The sequence below is a fragment of the Giardia duodenalis genome, assembly GCF_000002435.2.
Source record: "Giardia duodenalis strain WB C6 chromosome Unknown tig00000024, whole genome shotgun sequence".
NCBI lineage: Eukaryota > Fornicata > Diplomonadida > Hexamitidae > Giardia > Giardia duodenalis.
In genome coordinates this window covers 3,677-10,865 of record NW_024037087.1, presented here as the reverse complement: position 1 = coordinate 10,865, position 7,189 = coordinate 3,677, and the positions used below count along the sequence as shown (strand labels likewise).

The 7,189-nt window shown below is 61.6% G+C and overlaps 1 non-coding gene and 2 pseudogenes across 1 annotated transcript; 1 reads left to right on the top strand and 2 right to left on the bottom strand.

Annotated features, from left to right (window-relative positions):
- Positions 1 to 584, bottom strand: GL50803_0061860 (Methyltransferase; annotated as a pseudogene; the record flags this gene model as incomplete).
- Positions 585 to 608: 24 nt separating this feature from the next.
- GL50803_0061859 (Sigma adaptin) lies at positions 609 to 1,053 on the top strand (annotated as a pseudogene; the record flags this gene model as incomplete).
- A 588-nt stretch (positions 1,054 to 1,641) lies between these two features.
- On the bottom strand, positions 1,642 to 1,713 carry GL50803_00t20065. The gene has a single exon. It is a non-coding gene; the product is annotated as a tRNA-Ile (tRNA).
- Between the last annotated feature and the right edge of the window lie 5,476 nt (positions 1,714 to 7,189).

Genomic DNA, 7,189 nt, shown 5'->3' with positions numbered 1-7,189 from the left:
GGCAGGATCTGGCCTTGCTCCAGGTGTATCAGAGATCTGCGGAACAGATTTTCTTGAAATTGGTTTGAATGTTAAACTGTCTATATTAGTAAACGATTTGCAGATAGCGACAATTGGAGAGTTCTCTAACAATGCAGAAATAATGTGGGCATTAATCGGAAGTGAACTAGAAGAGTCGGGTGTGTCTGATTGCGTAGCCCATGTTGGGATATAAATTAGAATTGGTGGAAGGGCTTTAGTTTCTGGATCAATGAATATTTTCGTGCAGAGCTCTGGAGTAACAGGAGAGGCCGTCAAGTCATCAAGAGATAGGTCACTGCATTTTCGTACCACAGTTCCAAAGTGGACATTAGTGATGGGTATGTTTTCATACCTGAGAAGGATACTTCTGTACTGAGGCATTCTAATGGTGCGTAGCTCATCTATTGTGAAGTTAACGAGAGTCTCACTCTCTGGATCATACTTGATCACTATGATATCCCTATACCCGTCATAAACTCCAAATAGTGTCGGATCACAGCTTTCTTCACGCATTTTAGCATGGCTATCGCTGGCGTGTCACCCTTCTCAGATCCCTTGCTCATAAACAATGTTTTTGTTTAAAATAAATGATTGAATTTGTTCTCATATTCAACGGACAGAGCGAGATCCGGCTGCTCAAGTGGTATAAGGTCCTACTGGCAGCTGAGCAAGCCGCCGCAATTCAGCTTGCTATACGGACTGTGAAGCTCCACGCCTCGCTTTCTAATGGGATTATCGACTGGGATAGAGGGTTCTCTTATCTTAAGGCAGTATGCAGACCTTACGATTGTCTTTGCAGTTGAGAATTCAGACAACAAGCTACTAGCACATGAAATGATCCACTTCTTTGCTACGTGTCTCGATAGATACTTTGGAGGTGTAAGCGAGCTTGACCTTATTTTCAACTACCTTAAGGCATATCATGTCTTAGATGAAATAATAATGAATGGGCGCTTTTGCGAAGCATCTACCAAAGCCATCGTCAAGGCGTCAACAGCGCACGATCAGTTTGAGCTTGCAAATATTAATTAAGCATCTACAGTTAAGTAAAGGAACTCTAAGACATTAGAAGTTTGATATAGTGATAATTTGCAGCGCCTTGGTTTACTAAAAGTTAGGCAATCAGCGAAATGGAACTTGTCTAGAATTAGAAGTAGAGATGAGGACAAGATTAAAACGTGAAAGTAGTTGGCGCTCTCAGAAGGCTGTGTCCAAATGTATGTTGTTATTTAGATCTAAATCTTTTATTTGAAGATTGAACACACGGTTAGTTTTAGCAATATTTAATAACAATCTGTGCAAGGATCGTCATAGCAAATGCATACAATTTGTGACTACTTTTAAAGATATCAGATATTCACAACTCTATGAAGAATTGTGGAAACGTCATGAGTATATATCAGGGGGACACTCAGCTGCGGGCACACACTCGGATCTGTCCAGTGCCGGCAGGAGGCCCCGCTCGCACCAGCACCTCCGCACGCCGCCGGACACCTCTCCCACCACTTTGTCCCCGGTGCACTCCCCTAGGCACGACTGCCCGTCCAGGCTCACGAGGACCCACCACAGAGGACCCACCACAGAGGACCCACCACAGAGGACCCATTATGGAAGACAAAGTGGTCGGTGGGGGCTCGAACCCCCGACCTTCAGCTTATCAGACTGACGCTCTACCGACTGAGCTAACCGACCGCGCCCCTCGCCGGACCCCCCGCCGGCCCAGCACCCGCCTTCAGCTTATCAGACTGACGCTCTACCGACTGAGCTAACCGACCGCGGCCCCTCGCCGGACCCCCCGCCGGCCCAGCACCCGCCTTCAGCTTATCAGACTGACGCTCTACCGACTGAGCTAACCGACCGCGGCCCCTCGCCGGACCCCCCGCCGGCCCAGCACCCGCCTTCAGCTTATCAGACTGACGCTCTACCGACTGAGCTAACCGACCGCGGCCCCTCGCCGGACCCCCGCCGGCCCAGCACCCGCCTTCAGCTTATCAGACTGACGCTCTACCGACTGAGCTAACCGACCGCGGCCCCTCGCCGGACCCCCGCCGGCCCAGCACCCGCCTTCAGCTTATCAGACTGACGCTCTACCGACTGAGCTAACCGACCGCGGCCCCTCGCCGGACCCCCCGCCGGCCCAGCACCCGCCTTCAGCTTATCAGACTGACGCTCTACCGACTGAGCTAACCGACCGCGGCCCCTCGCCGGACCCCCCGCCGGCCCAGCACCCGCCTTCAGCTTATCAGACTGACGCTCTACCGACTGAGCTAACCGACCGCGGCCCCTCGCCGGACCCCCCGCCGGCCCAGCACCCGCCTTCAGCTTATCAGACTGACGCTCTACCGACTGAGCTAACCGACCGCGGCCCCTCGCCGGACCCCCCGCCGGCCCAGCACCCGCCTTCAGCTTATCAGACTGACGCTCTACCGACTGAGCTAACCGACCGCGGCCCCTCGCCGGACCCCCCGCCGGCCCAGCACCCGCCTTCAGCTTATCAGACTGACGCTCTACCGACTGAGCTAACCGACCGCGGCCCCTCGCCGGACCCCCCGCCGGCCCAGCACCCGCCTTCAGCTTATCAGACTGACGCTCTACCGACTGAGCTAACCGACCGCGGCCCCTCGCCGGACCCCCCGCCGGCCCAGCACCCGCCTTCAGCTTATCAGACTGACGCTCTACCGACTGAGCTAACCGACCGCGGCCCCTCGCCGGACCCCCCGCCGGCCCAGCACCCGCCTTCAGCTTATCAGACTGACGCTCTACCGACTGAGCTAACCGACCGCGGCCCCTCGCCGGACCCCCCGCCGGCCCAGCACCCGCCTTCAGCTTATCAGACTGACGCTCTACCGACTGAGCTAACCGACCGCGGCCCCTCGCCGGACCCCCCGCCGGCCCAGCACCCGCCTTCAGCTTATCAGACTGACGCTCTACCGACTGAGCTAACCGACCGCGGCCCCTCGCCGGACCCCCCGCCGGCCCAGCACCCGCCTTCAGCTTATCAGACTGACGCTCTACCGACTGAGCTAACCGACCGCGGCCCCTCGCCGGACCCCCCGCCGGCCCAGCACCCGCCTTCAGCTTATCAGACTGACGCTCTACCGACTGAGCTAACCGACCGCGGCCCCTCGCCGGACCCCCCGCCGGCCCAGCACCCGCCTTCAGCTTATCAGACTGACGCTCTACCGACTGAGCTAACCGACCGCGGCCCCTCGCCGGACCCCCCGCCGGCCCAGCACCCGCCTTCAGCTTATCAGACTGACGCTCTACCGACTGAGCTAACCGACCGCGGCCCCTCGCCGGACCCCCCGCCGGCCCAGCACCCGCCTTCAGCTTATCAGACTGACGCTCTACCGACTGAGCTAACCGACCGCGGCCCCTCGCCGGACCCCCCGCCGGCCCAGCACCCGCCTTCAGCTTATCAGACTGACGCTCTACCGACTGAGCTAACCGACCGCGGCCCCTCGCCGGACCCCCCGCCGGCCCAGCACCCGCCTTCAGCTTATCAGACTGACGCTCTACCGACTGAGCTAACCGACCGCGGCCCCTCGCCGGACCCCCCGCCGGCCCAGCACCCGCCTTCAGCTTATCAGACTGACGCTCTACCGACTGAGCTAACCGACCGCGGCCCCTCGCCGGACCCCCCGCCGGCCCAGCACCCGCCTTCAGCTTATCAGACTGACGCTCTACCGACTGAGCTAACCGACCGCGGCCCCTCGCCGGACCCCCCGCCGGCCCAGCACCCGCCTTCAGCTTATCAGACTGACGCTCTACCGACTGAGCTAACCGACCGCGGCCCCTCGCCGGACCCCCCGCCGGCCCAGCACCCGCCTTCAGCTTATCAGACTGACGCTCTACCGACTGAGCTAACCGACCGCGGCCCCTCGCCGGACCCCCCGCCGGCCCAGCACCCGCCTTCAGCTTATCAGACTGACGCTCTACCGACTGAGCTAACCGACCGCGGCCCCTCGCCGGACCCCCCGCCGGCCCAGCACCCGCCTTCAGCTTATCAGACTGACGCTCTACCGACTGAGCTAACCGACCGCGGCCCCTCGCCGGACCCCCCGCCGGCCCAGCACCCGCCTTCAGCTTATCAGACTGACGCTCTACCGACTGAGCTAACCGACCGCGGCCCCTCGCCGGACCCCCCGCCGGCCCAGCACCCGCCTTCAGCTTATCAGACTGACGCTCTACCGACTGAGCTAACCGACCGCGGCCCCTCGCCGGACCCCCCCGCCGGCCCAGCACCCGCCTTCAGCTTATCAGACTGACGCTCTACCGACTGAGCTAACCGACCGCGGCCCCTCGCCGGACCCCCCGCCGGCCCAGCACCCGCCAGCCCTCTGCGCACCCTCGAGGTCTGAGAGTCCGAGCCTTTGGGAGAGGCCCAGACGGGAAGCCGCCGAGGAGGGCTTGTAGAGGCCCGAAGAAGAGAGTCTAGAGAGCAGCCGATAGAGTGAGCAGGGGGCCCGCACCTCCCTGTCATGGAGAGCGGCGCATGGTGGCAGGCTCTCAATGGTCCCAATGGGGTCACTCGCTGACTACACGAACTGGCTCAAGGATGCTGGAGTTCACTAAGAGACTGCACCATCGGGGACCTCCTATGCGATCCACAGCACGAGGAGCTGCCACGCCTCCTTCACATCACCGGAGGGCCCTGAGCAGCACGTCTCGGGAACCCTCCCCGTCTGAGCTCCTTCTGCAGCCTTGCGACAGACAGACGGTGCCAGCCCATGCACCATGCCCCGGCGCCCGAGTGCGGTGTCCCTCGTGGGCCCTCACCGTTGCCTGCCGTGATGCCCCGGACAGAAAGCATCGGACCGGAGCGCTTCCCGGAGGTGCCCAGGCACGACCCGTTATCTGCTAAGACAGGTCGAGTGTGCGGTTGAGAGACCAGCGACACCAGAGCGCCCTTGAGTTGTTCGCGGCCCGGTGGAGCCAGGCCAGCCCTAGCCTCAAACAGGGGTCCCAGTCGCTGGCTATCCCCAGAGGGTCGTGGAACCTGCAGAACTCTACAAGGGAGACGTCGCCCCGGACACGCACCAGTGCACCGTGAACCCCACCCCTCAAGAGGGATAGATCAGGTATCACAGCGAGAACGAGGACCTTAGGAACCTGACGGAGAGGAGCACTCTGCGCTGGAGCGGCACCGGGCGAACGCCAAAGTAGTAGGAGCGGAAGAGCACGTGCCTGTCCTGCGCGAAGACCCTCCGCGGCGAGGCCGTCCAGACGTATGCAGCACGGACACCGGATGCAGGGTGCTACTGAGTGGGGCAGCGGGGATGGAGAAGGACGTCCTCTTCAGCGCCCTTCGTGCGAACGTGCTCAGGGGAGGGTACCTCCCCACACAGCGGGGAAGCGGAGGAGCGGCATTCACCACCCCACTGCCCGGCCTGAAGCCTCGCCTCGAGGGGGAGCTGCCCCCTAACAGCGCCACCGACGACCAGCACCTTGCTATCCAGAGGGCCGGATCAGGACGGCCTGGCCCCTGAGAGACAAGAGCCCCCTCAGCCATCGGAGAGCACGGACGGCCAGTCCGCGGGGCTCGAAGTCTCCGGGCCTGCGCTGGCGAGCCCATCCGGGTGCAGGCCTTCAGCGAGATCCTCGGCGCGATCCATAGGATGGAATGCGTGCTCCGTACGGTTCCGTCTAGCCCTTCCCCAGAGACAGGGCAGGACAAGCACGATGAACGGACGATCATGATTCGCTCCACAACACAGTTCCAAGGAGCTGCGTCGAGGCCTTCCTCCGGCTGCGACACGCTGCACCCCTGGACTCGGTCCCTCGGGACCCTGCGCATGCTTCTGTGCTGCGCGGGACAGAACCTGCTCGCCAGGAGCTGAGGAGATGCCCCGCTCACTGCCCGTGCCGACGACAGCGACGCGACGGGGCAGTCACAGAAGCGATAGGCCCGGCGAAGCGATTGGCTCGACGGTCAACACTGGGTGTGGGAGCACTGAGGAGCAGGAGGCCTTCTTCCTGGCCGGTCTTAAGGAGCTTCCAAGGCAACGGAGAGCTTGAAGCTAGTGATGGCACTAATCACTCACCACGCTGGTCGAGACGGACCCACACGTGACCCATGTGAATCCCTCGACAGGCAAGTCGGGATCCTTGGAGTGTCTGGCTGGCAGAAGTGGACTAATCCTGCCTGCACCGGAGAGTGGTGGCGGCCTGGGCCACTTGCTGGGCGCTTACCACAGCAGCTGCGTAATCCTTTGACACCATCGAGTAGACGGGTGCCGGTTGTAGAGAGAGACGGCCTGACAGCGAACCGGTCCTGATCGCTTCTGATGCTTTGGACGACGCCTCGGTGGACCGAAGCATCACCCCAAGTGTGCGGTGTGAGGATGGACCAGCCCACACATCACTGAGCCAGACACACTGCACAGGGTGAGCGTCGACATGATCTCGTGCTGGGTGACGGAGCACCTGCAAGAGCGCCCTGCGATCCGTGAGCAGAGGGCCGAGCCTCCTCCCCGACGCCAACGTATAGGAGTACTCCGCCGGCATCCACGAACGCGTACTATGACTCCAAGACAGAGGCGCACGGGGAGCGCACCCTCCGATCATACTCGGGACTGATGACTCGCTTCATGAGAAGACGAAGAGGCACCCCGAGGAACGGGGTAGGCACCCGGGGTCGTGGCGTATCCCATCTTCGTCACGGAGCGCCAGAGTCAACTGCTCTGAGGCCAGGTCCTGTGACCGACGCAAGGCCCGGGACAGCGGGTGCTCACTAGATGCCAGACGATGGTTGGCCCCGACGGGCCAGAGAGAAGGAAGTCCTAGGGGGCACCGCGAGGAGCGGCAGCTTCTAGGGGAGGCGGGCATAGGAGTTCTTCCCCCGAGATCGAGGGCATCTGATCTCAGACTTCAGACTCCAGTGTTGCTCTACCGACTGAGTTAGCCGACCGCATCATCCGTGGGCCTCAGAGGCTGCTTGGGCTGGGATGCCCGCGGAGCAATTGAGGAGCGCACAGGCTTAGATGCGTCAGTGGGACGATACGTCGCACTATATATTATCAGCGACCCGCCCCAGCCTTCAGACTGGCCAAGCATCGAACAAGGGCCAGTAACACAGCACCGGGCTCCTCCCTGGCGGTCGCCCTCGAACTAGAACTCTCCCTGGAGGAAGGGGCCCGCCCAGGCACTGCTATCGCCAGGAGTCGGT